Source organism: Petromyzon marinus, chromosome 42 (assembly GCF_048934315.1).
Source record: "Petromyzon marinus isolate PM22_M1 ecotype Great Lakes invasive population chromosome 42, UKy_Petmar_22M1.pri1.0, whole genome shotgun sequence".
NCBI lineage: Eukaryota > Metazoa > Chordata > Hyperoartia > Petromyzontiformes > Petromyzontidae > Petromyzon > Petromyzon marinus.
Window position 1 is genome coordinate 4803052 of NC_133708.1, and position 13481 is coordinate 4816532.

The 13481-nt window shown below is 44.9% G+C and overlaps 1 long non-coding RNA gene across 1 annotated transcript; it reads left to right on the forward strand.

Moving 5' to 3' along the window:
- The first annotated feature begins 557 nt into the window (after positions 1 to 557).
- LOC142930598 (uncharacterized) lies at positions 558 to 10335 on the forward strand. The gene is made up of 3 exons (XR_012946549.1): positions 558 to 659; positions 4161 to 4283; positions 8571 to 10335. It is a non-coding gene; the product is annotated as an uncharacterized LOC142930598 (long non-coding RNA).
- The last annotated feature ends 3146 nt before the right edge of the window (positions 10336 to 13481 follow it).

Here is a 13481-nt window from a genome sequence, read left to right on the forward strand (position 1 = left end):
CAGCGCCACATTAAATACGCACTACAATGACAATAGTTTAAAGCGATTTGAAGCATGTTTTACTTTCAAAATGGAAATATGGTTTTGGGGGGTGGGGCAGAGCTTTGTGACGTCATATTTGAGGGGGGGTCTGACTTTTTGTGACACCGTGAGACGGCCCCTTAGACCGAACAGCATTAAGAGGTTAAAAACCTCTCCATCTGGCATGTTCGTTAGGGGGGGGGGGGGCACAACGTGACGTCACGTCTTACCTGTGACTCTGTGACGTCACTCGCCCGTGCCCTTCGATGTCGCCAGGGTGCGAGCCCGCACGGCTGGCGAGCTCACGTGACGGCACGCAAACGCGGCGATGCCTGTGCCCAGACGCGCGGTTTGACGCGGACCCTCGTCCTCCCCTCAGGTCTCGGAAGTACGAGGTCATCGGTGATGTCATTTGGCGTTCCGAGTGGCCGTCGCACGTTGCGTGACGTCACCACTCGACGGCGTCGACTATCGATTCCGAGGCTATCGGTGTGAGCGATTCGCCATCGCGATTCTTGAATCGATGTCGTTTCGTCTCCCGTGGGCTGTTCCTGCGGCCGTGATGGCCACGGCCCCTTTTGTGCCAGGCTAGGTGCACCTTGAGGCCGTCAAACGTGGACTCCACCTGCTCCGTCTGTGTGAGATAGAGGGCGTCGCGGTGGCTAAGAGATGTTAACTACCTTGCCTGGTATACAGGAGGTCGTGGGTTCGACCCTGACCCCTGCTGTATATTTGGAGTTTGCGTGTCTCTCCCCGTAGAGATGTTAACTACCTCGCTTTGTATGCAGGAGGTCGTGGGTTCAATTCCGACCCTGACTCCTGCTGTATATTTGGAGTTTGCAGTGTCTCTCTCCCCGTGGTCGCATGGATTTTTCTCCGTGCCCTCCGGTTTTTCCTTCCACATTTAAAATCAACATCACGCGTTTAGAGTCGATCATCGATTATCCACGAGGGAGGGGACGCCAGATTTTCAAAAACTCCGGATAATTAATCACTAAATAATTATTTAAAATAGATGTTTTTTGCACATTCTTGTATGACATGTTTTTAGGTGTTATTTTTTTTTGTTTACTGTATGAAATTGTCAGACATTAACATACAATGGACAAAAATGAACATCCAACTTTAAAAAAGTTACTCTATTTACTGTATCGTATTTACCACTCCAATCTCGAAGACTACATGGGTTTATGTATATGAGCGCAGTATTATTGTATGTAGTGTATAATGTAGTGTATATATTTGACACTGAAATCAAGCATAGCTACTTTGTGTGTCATGTTTTGGTGATTTCGAAAACGTTTTTTGGTTTGGCCATGTTTTTGTTTATTGTAGTACGGAGTTAGACTGATGGCCTTAATCTAAGTTGTCTTGTGGTTGTTTTTGTTTGACTTGCATCCCACTGGGATTTTTGCACACAGTGTTGGTGTACGGTGCTTTTTCAGGAATATTTGATGTTTTTTTCCTGGATTTTCTGTTTGCACAGTCGCATAGTCACTTTAAGATGTTTTATTGTTTATTTTTGTGTTTGTTGCGGTTGCACCCGATTCAAGAGCCGAATGACTCACAGGGCTATACCAAATAAATGGAACTATCAATGGAACTATGTGTAGTGTCTTCAAAAATTACTCACGCCGACACGTAACAAGTCACCTACTTACACTTTATTCACCTATTCTTGCACCAATTGTAGGCACTCCTATAACTATCTATATCAGTGGTTCTTAAGCTGGGTTCGATCGAACCCCAGGGGTTCGTTGAGTCACTCTCCGGGGTTCGGCAGGGGTCAAGACACACACAGTATAGCAGCCCGGTTCGCACTAGCAATGTCGGGCGGTTTTGTCAGCCGTCAAAAAATTTGCAACACACAATTTTTCTTCGCTGTGTTAGATTACAAGTGTTACACAAAATAAATTCAGCCCACTTGTATTAGTCGTGACGTCACGCTCCGCTTGGCCATCATTGGCTGCAGCTGATCACGCCACATTACGTGATCAGGAACTTGGTGCGCTCAGTAATCAACTTGTGGCTGTTGTGATTGTACGTAATTTGTGATTTTCTTTTAATCTTTCAATCCCTTCATACTAACTATGTCGAGCAAAAAAAGAAAGTGGTTGGACGAATACGTACAATATGGAATCACGTGTATAAAGGAACGTGATGGGAGTCAGCGTCCTCAATGCATGATTTGCAATGCCAAGTTGAGCATTTCTAGTCTAGCACCGGCAAAACTAAAGGAACACTTCCTAAAGCTGCATGGAGATGGGAAATACAAGAACACAACGCTCGCTGAATTCAAGGTGAAGAGAGCCAGATTCGATGAAAAGGCTACTCTGCCTGTTCTCGGATTTGTACCCATCGACAAACCGATCCTCGCAGCATCGTACGAAGTTGCGTACCTGATCGCAAAGCAGGGCAAACCACACACCATTGGTGAAACACTCGTAAAACCAGCTGCGTTGAAGATGGCGAATATCATGCTGGGAAAAGCTGCTGAAGATAAGTTATCCCAAATTCCTCTTTCAAATTACACTATCAGCAGCAGAATAGACGACATGAGCGATGAGATCTTGGCTCAAGTAGTTGCAGATCTAATTTCAAGCCCAATAAAATTCAGCCTCCAACTCGACGAGACCACTGACGTTTCCAATCTAAGCCAGCTTGTTGTATTCGTGCGCTATATGAAAGACGACGTGATGAAGGAATATATTTTTTATTTTGTAACGATCTTTCGTGGAATATGGTTTCTGCAGTTTGTTCGGACGGAGCTCCAGCCATGCTGGGACGACACTGGTTTTGGAGCACTGGTGAAATCCGATGCACCACACATCATTGTTACGCACTGTGTTCTGCACAGGCATGCGTTGGCAACAAAAACCTTGCCTCCAAAACTGGCAGAAGTATTAAAAATTGTAGTTGAATGTGTGAACTACGTGCGAAATAGTGCTATGAAGCACCGCATCTTCAAAGAGCTGTGTAAGGAAATGGGCTCTGAATTCAAGATACTTCTGTACCATTCTAACGTTCGGTGGTTATCCCGGGGAAAGGTGCTGAATCGTGTTTTTGCCATGCGTGTGGAATTAGTCCTGTTTTTGCGAGAGTACCAACATTGTCACGCAGATTGCTTCGAAAATTCTGAGTTCGTTCTCATTTTGGCGTACATGGCCGATATTTTCGATGCTCTCAATCATCCCAATCGACAGATGCAGGGTGGTGGAGTCAACATCATTGAAGCAGAAGAAAACCTGAAGGCGTTTAAAAAAAAGCTCCCTTTATGGAAACGACGAACAGAGAATGATAACTTCACAAACTTCTCCCTGCTGGACGACTGTGTAAGTAAGATCGAAGACGTGTCTAGAATTGGAGACATTTCTGTACCTGGGGAGCTGAAGCAAGCAATTGCCATGCACTTAGATGAGCTCGCAAAGTCTCTCGACGGATACTTCCCCACCAGAGAGTCATATCCAGCATGGGTGAGACAGCCGTTCACGTTTAGTGTTGCGACAGCAGATGTCAACGATGAATACCTCGAGGAAATCATTGAACTTCAGCAGAGCCAGCTTCAACAGCAACTCTTCAGAACAACAACACTCTCAACGTTTTGGTGTCACCAAATCGTACCATACCCTCTAATTGCTAAGAAAGCCCTTGAGATACTCACACTGTTACAACGTATCTTTGCGAGCAATCTTTTTCGAGGATGGTAGACAAAAACTAAGAAAAGGAACAGACTTTGTTGTGAAAATTATATGAGAGTGGCACTTGCCAAGGTGAAGCCGCGCATTTCTGAACTTGTATCTGAAAGGCAACAGCAAAAGTCACATTGATTTGCAGTAAATATTCATTGAGTTATGTTTTTGTGTGAAATTCATGTTTTGTTGGTTTTGTTCTTTGAATACAGTGATTTTGTGTGCAACTGATGCATGGTTAATTTTGTGCACTAATAAAATATATACCTATGTTTTGAAGAAATCATATTTTATTTTTCCAATTATGAAGGTTTCGGTGAATGCACTGATGAAGCTTGCAGGGTTCAGTACCTCCAATAAGGTTATGAACCACTAATCTATATGATCACTTATGGTTAACTTCTCCCCACTCTTATCTACCTTTCGCCTCCCTTATCCTGCGCTCAGCAGCTCTGCTCTCAGCAACTTCGCACACAGCATCTCCGCATGCAGCGTCTCCACACACAGCAACTCTACACCTCCACCGCTGCCCTCACCTACGCTCCCTCAGACCCGCTCACCCGTCTGTTCCAGGTGAGGGAATCACTATCACCCGCCTGGCGACGGCATAGGGGTTGAGGTTCCTTTGACGGCTGGAGCGGCTGCGGCGAGATGTCTTCACACTTGGTCCTCGGCAACAACTCTCCCGCTCCGCTCACGCACACTCCCTTATTTTAATTCCTCTGCTAATTATCCAAGACCTCTCGTGCGTCTCTTTAAGCTGTCGCCAGGCTAGCGCCTGTCAGCCCATCAATCAACCATTGTCTCCCTGGCAACACCTCCGGTTTCAGCGTGCACAACCGGTCGACTCCGTTTGCACCTGGTTGCCCCTTAACAACTGGCGGTTTGCCCGTGCAAACCTCATGCGCACCTGTTTGTCCTCAGTTGCCCTGGGTTAACTGTGCACACCGCGTATTTCACTACTCTACACATGCACACGGTGGCGATAGCTGGACTGGGTCACAGCCTTTGGAACGGTTTTGTCGGATTGGCCCGGGACGGCCGGATAATGTTGGAAGCAGCCGGATAATCGATGATCAACTATTTATCTGCTTTACATTTTCACGTGACAAAACCACTTCGTTGAGCTATCATTTGTGGTAGCCAGGTCGCTTCTGACAGCTCAGTGGGCCTTAAGTGGTAAAATAAATAAATAAACTTTTGTTTTTGGTTTAGTGTTGCTCCCTTGCATATATGGGTTTTCTCCAGGAGCTCGTTTCCTCCTACATAAACACTAATCTAGTTACAACTCCCCAATATAGAGAGGATCCCAGAGCTTGAGCATTTACTGGTGCCGGCTCACCACTTGGCTGCTGCTGCATTCCCACTTGTCTGTGGTTCCTGCTCGCTCTTCTCGAGACGTTCTCTCGCTGCAAGAGCGAGTGAATAACTGTGCGGCGCGTTACGAGTTGAAGTTATTTTCTGCTGCAGTTGGAATTAGTGGTCAGTCGGCTTTGTTAGCTTTGCGCCCAAGCTATGGAACGCCTTGCCACTTGAAATCAGGCAGTCGGTAGACATTTAAGTCTGCTTTGAAAACCCATCTCTTTTTAAAGTGGCCTACCCTCTATAGTTTGGTCAGTTGGCCTGTCTTTATTTTTGTTTCCTGCTTTTCATGCATTGCGCATTGGGAACCTAGGATGGAATGCGCATTATACATTTGAATTATATTATTCACATTCTTGCGCCTCTTCCCCTAAATGATATCCTGATTCTTCTACTATTGATGTTCCATCACGAGACATCAGTATCCATTTTGTACTTTGACACAGCATCGCAACCTCCCTGTATTTAAGAATGCAAGTCTCAAGTTTATTTTGTTTAACCATGTGAGGATTGAAGACGCTAGGATAGAGCCTCATTTGCAAGAGTGACCTGGGCATCAGCCCACGGAAGTCGATATCACAGTCACTCACGTAACTTTAAATTCTTATGGGCACCAGCAGTAGTCACAGCAAGGCCCCTCAGTAACATTTATGTGTAGCTATGGAATTGACAGCAAGGGCATTGCAGTGGCGAGATGTTAACTACCTCGCCTGGTGTACAGGGGGTCGTGGGTTCGATCCCGACCCTGATGCCTGCTGTATATTTGGAGTTTGCGTGTCTATCTCCCCATGGATTTTTTCCCTGGGTTCTCTGGCTGCTATAAATTTTCACGTGATAAGCCACTTCGTTGAGCTGTCATTTGTAATAGCCAGGTCACGTCTGAAAAGAGCTATACAGCTCAGTGGGCCTTACCTGGTAAAACAAATTTTTTTAGTAAGTTGATACAGGAGTGCTTCAAGAAAAGCCAAAAGCATTGCATTCGTCCCTGTGTGTGTGAAAAAGCAGGTGATTTCCCAATGCACTCCATTGGGTCCGATTCTGGTGTTGATAGTGGCAGTTTGTAGTGATATTTGGTCCGAAAAATTTCGAATTATCCCTCAGTTATCAAGAGCAACTGCCTTTCTACCAAACGTAATTCAGGCCCGGCCAGGTCACCTTTGACGAACAGATCATAGCTCAGTGGGCTGTACCTGACAAATAAAACAGTATATCCATGAATTAGAGCATATTATTCCTCTGCACTAATCACACCTCCGATTAGCACCATTGGCTAAATACGGTGCGAAATAAGTTCATCGCACATACAGAAAGTTGCAAACCAGTAATCAACTTGAATGGGTTTTGGGCATTGTTAGAAAGTACACTTTATTGCGAAGAAAATGTCATCAACTATTCACTTTGCAATTTACACAAGACCTGAAATATCTTGAATTACAGATCATTGATATCCCTTAGCCAAGAGCGATGCTGAAGCATGGGAAGGTAACTAGGAAACAGACACCATTGTGAAGCATGCACAGTAAAGCCACCGCCTCCGCTATAACCGCGCATGTGGCCGCATGACATTCTCGCCGAATCTTATAAGCCACAGGCCCTGAGGGGGCATGCATATGCGTGGATTAGCACACACGGTACGGACACCATAAACTACGCACAGTGACATACTGATGGACAATCGACTTCGGTGGTACTGTAGACCTAAGTTTCTTTTACACAGGGCACAACCTCCTGATGAGACTCGAGGAAACGATAAAGAAACCAATGTATTTTTTATTTTACCAGGTAAGGCCCCACTGAGCTGTGGTAGCTATTTTAAGAAGTGACCTGGCCACAAATGATAGCTCAACGAAGTGGCTGATCGTCACGTGGGAATTGATAGCAGTCAAATACTCCTTAAGCGCATGTTGATTCTAAATGTGGAGGGAAAAACCCTAGGACCCGGACAAAAATCCACGTACCCACGGGGAGAGAGAGACATAGAAGCGAACAAAGCCTCACCAGGGTTTTCTATGACGCATTGCTATTAAGAGCCCAATAATTGGTATATTGAAATGTGATTTTATTGCAGAGGGTAAACAAGCTCCCTTTTTGTGACTTTATGTAAATATATTGGTTTGAATAAAAGTGTTTGAGGGATTTTGCGTTTCTCTTTGCTGTGCATAACTATGTTGGGACTGCATCTGACAAACAATTGAACTAGACATGCGTAGGTATGTACAACTTGATAACACTGTAATCAACTTAAAACTGACACTGTGTATTGTTAGGGTGTTTATGAATTGTCTGAGGTTGCTTAATCTGTGGAACTGCCAGTGTTTCTTAGTTAGATGAGGCATAAATATTTGCCTTAAGAGACCACTTTCTGTGCATTGTTTACACTACGTTTTTTATGGATACTGTGTTTTTTATTCCATATAATGCCATCATGTTTTAGGCTCAGTCTACATTACAATTAATATGACAGATTAAAAATCGTGTTTTTAGAGATACATAATTGAAAAAAAATGAAGATAATTTGTATATTGCGATTATAATTTGCTATCTATTGTTTTACTTCGCTTATGTGTTATTGTTTAAGATTTGGTTTATTTTTACCGTCACTTGTTGCGTATGTCGGAGGAAGTGGTGGTGTTGTTTTTTGTTGATGAAACACGATTCGAGAGCTTCTTGACTCACAGGGTCATGCAAAATAAACTGAAACTTAATGGACAGCTGAGGAAAGACAGTTTGAGTTCGGAAATATATATATTTTTGCACGGACATCATTTGCCGTAGCAAATGTGTAAAGCGTTCCAACCACCCTCCCAACTCTACACTCAATGCGTCTGGTCCAATTCACCATACGTCACGTGACTTTTTGATGAATGCAACTCAACACAGTATCACTTAAAAAATTTACAATTTTTTCGCATGCTTTCATGGTGGATTATACGTAAATAATAATAATAGGTCTACATCACCACATTAGAATTACATCTTGGTTGCTCTGCCTATAGGCTGTTTAATACTGGAGTTCGTTACCTCAAAATCCACTACGGCAACATACAGCGATTGCTTTTGCATCATGTCGCTGGGTTATGGTGAAGGGACCCACCCCACAGTGTTCATGGAGACCTCTTGCCTATATGAGGCAATCCATACACATTGTAATGAGCAGGCTAAATGGAGCACAGGAGGGCAAGTGAAAGATGAGCTTCATTTTATTCACCCGGAACCATGTTGACGCTCACCCACTTAAACACGTGCTTCTGGCAAATATTGTTCCAAACAGCACAGTAAGCTGCTCATTAGTGAAACAAACATATGTCCGTTTATTTTGTAGATTTAAAATTGCATGTTTATCAGGATTTCACTGTACACGTACGGTAGCTGGGGACCTTTTAAGCGACTGCTTGGACCTGTCCAAAAATTGGCAAATCTCCCTCTTTCCAATGTGTTTTCGGGTCATACCATGTTCTTGTACCATGTTTGTTGTCCTTCCCCTGTACCACCGATTAGCACGGTCGGCTAACACACGTACACGTTCGGCTTCTTCGGGAGCTCTCGTGAAACTGAAGAAGTTCCCAGAAAACGTCGGAGACATCGTGCCCAACAATGCGCAGTGCAACCAAAAAAACACAGACATCGAGAGAGGGCTACGAAGCACAATAAAAACGCGAAAACGTACGCAGCAAAACTCTCCGTCAGTACGGCGGGGGCCCTCGCGGGCACCGTCCCTACCCCGTGGGCACGTGGTGGCCGGGGCCTCACGGGGCCCACATCCCACCAATGCATGGCGGCGAAGTGCGCCCGGCGCGTGTTGGAGCCGCAGTGGACCTCGCCCTTCTTCACGTGGTGCGACAGGAGGTCGTCCACGAAGGAGCAGCGCAGGCCAAGGGGCTCGAGCAGCGAGCACACGCTGGTCTCGAGGGCGCACTGCTCGTCGATGATCGGACCAAACGGCTTGGGGATGGCCAGCTCCTTGTTCAGCACCACCATGTTCACCTGCGAGTCGTGACACGTGCAAGAGGTGAATTTTCTTTCACGTGTGTATGTTTAACTTTGTTAGCAGCGTATGTCGCCAACCGCACTAATCGGCTGAGTGTCTCGCAGTTTATAACGGTTTGTTAGAAACGTCTTTGCCGTGTTCACCTTTCCACAATAAAGAATACGACGTTTCGCCAATTCTGGCCGTCCCCTTATGATGCTAATTGTAATTATTGGTGAAACATCGTACTCATTGTAAATGTTGTGGGTTTACCTCTCCAAAACACCGGTGTGCTGAACTCCTAACGAATTGGCATGTTTTGTTTACGTACTGAACCTTACTAATTAAGCAAGCACCCTCTCTAGTTTCCACTCCTCCCTCAAGACCCACCTCTTCTCCCAGGCCCATCCTTCCCTCCATCCCTTAGCACCCCCATAATTCCGGTACTCACAAACCGCCCTCCCCATACCCCAAACCCTATCCGCCATATCACTTTTCGTTACCCGAATTGTACCACTCATAATCCTTGTAAAGCGCTGTAGATAACAGCGCTATGTAAATATAAGATATATTGGCTGTGTCGGGTGGTGGCGGGTTTGACATTTATATTTATGCGATCTAACCCAAAAAACCTCTTATTATGGACAATATTGGTCGTGAAAGCTCTGCTGCTACTACTACGTGTTAACTTGCACCTGTGGTGGCGAGGCTGTTATTGCTCGCCAAGCGCACGGCTTCCGTCGCGTTTTGCATTCTCGACCGGTCGCAGGGGACGTGAACCCGAGGTTTGCCACGCAACATTGCAGCAGCAACAACGACAATGAGGGCAGCCACACGCACCATGTTGGAGAAGTAGGCCTTGGCCTTGCACTAGTTGAGGAAGAACACGGGGAGCTCAATAATGTCCGCCTCCTCCAGGCCCAGCTCCCTCTTGAGCACGTCATGGTTCCAGTCGATGCAGCGCTGCCACCACACACAGGACAGATAAATGGGGAGCCGGGGATCGCGTCGCTTCAAGGCTGTGTGGCAGGTGCCTCCCCAACCCCAGCAAGCTGTTAATGGCGCTGTCTCCACCGCTGCGTATGTTCAGTGGTCCCTCGGTCTATGATTCCATCGATTAACAATTCGCCTCCCATAGAGTCCCATTTCTATTAACGATACATTTTCAATTAACGATACGGTTTTACGATATCACGCGGCCGCCCATTTCGGCCAATCGGAGCGGTCCCAAGTGGACTCAGCCAACCTCAGCTCCATCAACCCCTTAAGCCGCTATCCATGTTCTTAGCCAAAGGTATGACATTTTATTGTATGCTCTATTGATTATTTATCAATTTTTCTATTCATATTAATGCTCTAATATCTTCCTATAACGTGTATTTATTAAAATTGCGTGTTTAAATATTATAACCTATATTTTTAGGGTGAAAAAGATCAACTTCTGGTCGTCGTTTAACAAATTAAGCCTTCAACGTGTATTTCCTATATTCGATTCATGATGTCAAGTAACGATGGTTTTCGTGGACCCAGTTAACATCGTTAATCGAGGGATCATCGTATATCTGTACAGCGGCTGGGAGGGCAATCACTCGTGATGATAGTGTAGAGGTGTTAACTACTCACTGTTCGGCATTGCCACTAGGTATCAAAGGGGCAGTGCAGCGTTACCTCTGTGTACATAACGGTTGGGGTCAGACGAGGTGAAGTGGATCGTAGCCACAGGTATCAGTGTGTTTAACACGTAGTAGAGCTTCCACGACCAATATCCATGAGGTTTTTTGTTGGGTTAGATTGCGTAAATATACATGTCGTTAAACCCGCCACCACCCGACACAGCCAATTAGTAAGGTTTGTCACGCAAACAAAATATGCCAATTGGTTACTAGTTCAGCACGCCGATGTGTTGGAGAGTAAACTCACATTTATAATTCGAGTACTAAAACTTACATTCTATAGTTGTGGCTTTAGCCAGGAAAAAATACATTTTAGTGATATTGCTATTGATTTAATGATCAACTTATATTTAACATATGTAATTAAAGATATCGGTGTTACAAAAAATAACCTAATGATAACATGTCTAATGAATGTAAAACACTAAAATCCCTCTTGCACCCTCAAATGCGGAATGTGCACCGTTATAACGCGGAACACTCCCGTTATAACGCGGAACGCTCCCATTATAAAGCGGAATGCTCCCATTATCACGCAGAATGAGCGGCGTTATAATGCTGAATGCTCCCATTATAACACGGCATGAGCGCCGTTATAACATGGAATGAGCGCCGTTATAACGCGGTTTTCTGAGCAGTCGACGTCGAACTACTTTCTTGAGCTGCATGGCTGAATGGTGTGATACAGTACGCGGAATGATACAGTAACACGGTGGTGTAGCCTCATTTATCCCGCCACGTTACTCCCCGTGTGCATATCATATCTCGCCAAACTATGTTGTTTACATTTTTAGTGGGGAAAGTTTTTCGCTTAAAACGAGTTTTTAGTTTGAAGCAGCACTTATCAGGAACGCATCTACCGCCTTAAACGAGGACTTACTGTGATAATATATTTTATCATTTTTTATTAAACAAGAGCCCAGTATACGGCACGAGCGACGGAAATTATATTTTTGTTAAACGGACAGTGTGATTATCGTGGACATGACATCGTACTTTATACCGTAGCATCCCCATAAGGGGTGACCCGAATGAGCTGTGTGTGCCCATCTGGTGGAGAGGCGATGATGATGATGGCGAAGCCACTGCCAGCGCATTTCAGTTTCAAATTAGTGAACTATTCTAAACTAAAAAAAATATTTTACCAGGTAAATAGCTCTTTTTCAGAAGCGACCTGGCCACAGAAAGTCAAGAACAAAGAACACGTTTAAACAATTTATTGAAAGAAGTGCAACATCAATCAAACACCAATATTTTAACCACATCAATTTGCAGTGGCGATTAATAAAATATAAAAGAGAAATGCACCTGGAAATGAGGCACTTCTCATAAATGTACTACTGATTTTGGTCCATGGAAGGTACATTAAAAAGCAAAGCGAATCACATGACTTGGTGGCCTGTGGTCGAACCTGGCGCCGACGTCTTTTCGATGCCGAGACACGTAGAAGAGAAGCATTTTGAATCAATATCTCCTGTAAACCGGAGTACATTCACAGTCGGATATTGTCAAGAAATTCTGCGCTTTTAATTTAAGCTAAATTCCCAACTCTGAAAGTTTGACGCTCATGCAATGAGCATTAAGTCTCACGTGGCAGAGCGGGTGAGAAAATTCCTCCCTCTGACACGTGGAGCCAGAGGTCACTTCCAGCTGTCTCAGAGGTAGCGCTGCTATATCCTCTTCAGTGAGCCATACCATTACACAAGGGGGGGTTGGTTGTACTGTACTGCTGAATGAGACATCCCAATGGATACTTCGTCTCAGACATGATGCAAACAGGGAAATTATGATAACATTTTGTAAAGTTTAAAAGCCATGTAAAACTATTCTTCACATTAATCTAAATCATTGTTGCCACGGCCAATTCGAGTGACGCACACTCGTTACATTTTTTTCTAATTTAAACTTTTCTTATCCAATGCAAAACTGGATGTCAGAGTTAAGTTGATTCTTGGGGCTCTAGTTATCCTTCGATCTCAAAGGATTCGCAAGTCAATTGGGGGATGAATAGGCCTGAATAGGCACGAACATCATACCAGCCACAGTTTTATTAAATGCCTTTCCCTACACAATGTTTGCAATGATTAGGCAAAAGTCTGCTGCAAGAGTTACTTGGCTTAGATAACGCCCTTCGATAAGCCTACTATTTGTTTTTAGTCCTTAAGAGCTGGCACGAGTTACCTGCCTGAAATAATCAAATCACCATATGTGATTACAGCCTGGATTAATACTCACAAGGCAGTTGCCTGAATTGAACCAGCTGAGCAAGCTATGCCAGGGCTGTGCCGAGCCAACCCTGGTGTGACTCGAGAGGTGCTGGGTTGTTTTTCCACTGCACCAGCCAAGACATGCCAGGGCTGTACCGAGCCAGCCCTGGTGGCACTCGGGAGGTTGCTGGGTTGCTTTTCCACTGCAACCAGCCGAGCCATGCCACCGGCATCAAACACAACGAGCAAGTCGAGACGCAGGTAGACAATGTGGTGACGCCGTGTCCTCACCACAGTGTGCCGACTAGCGTCGCATGCGATGAACGAATCATTAGCCCTGTTTAACACGTAGTAGTAGGCTACCTGTTAGATATAAATGTGTAATTCACCCTGCCACCACCCGACACAGCCAATTGGCGAGGTTTGTCACATCAACAAAACATGCCAATTAGTTGCTGCTTCAGCACATTGATGTGGCGAAGAGTAAAAATAGTAAATTGTGGGTTTACTCTCCCAACACAACCGGTGTGCTGTAGTAGTAACAAATTGACACGTTTTGTTT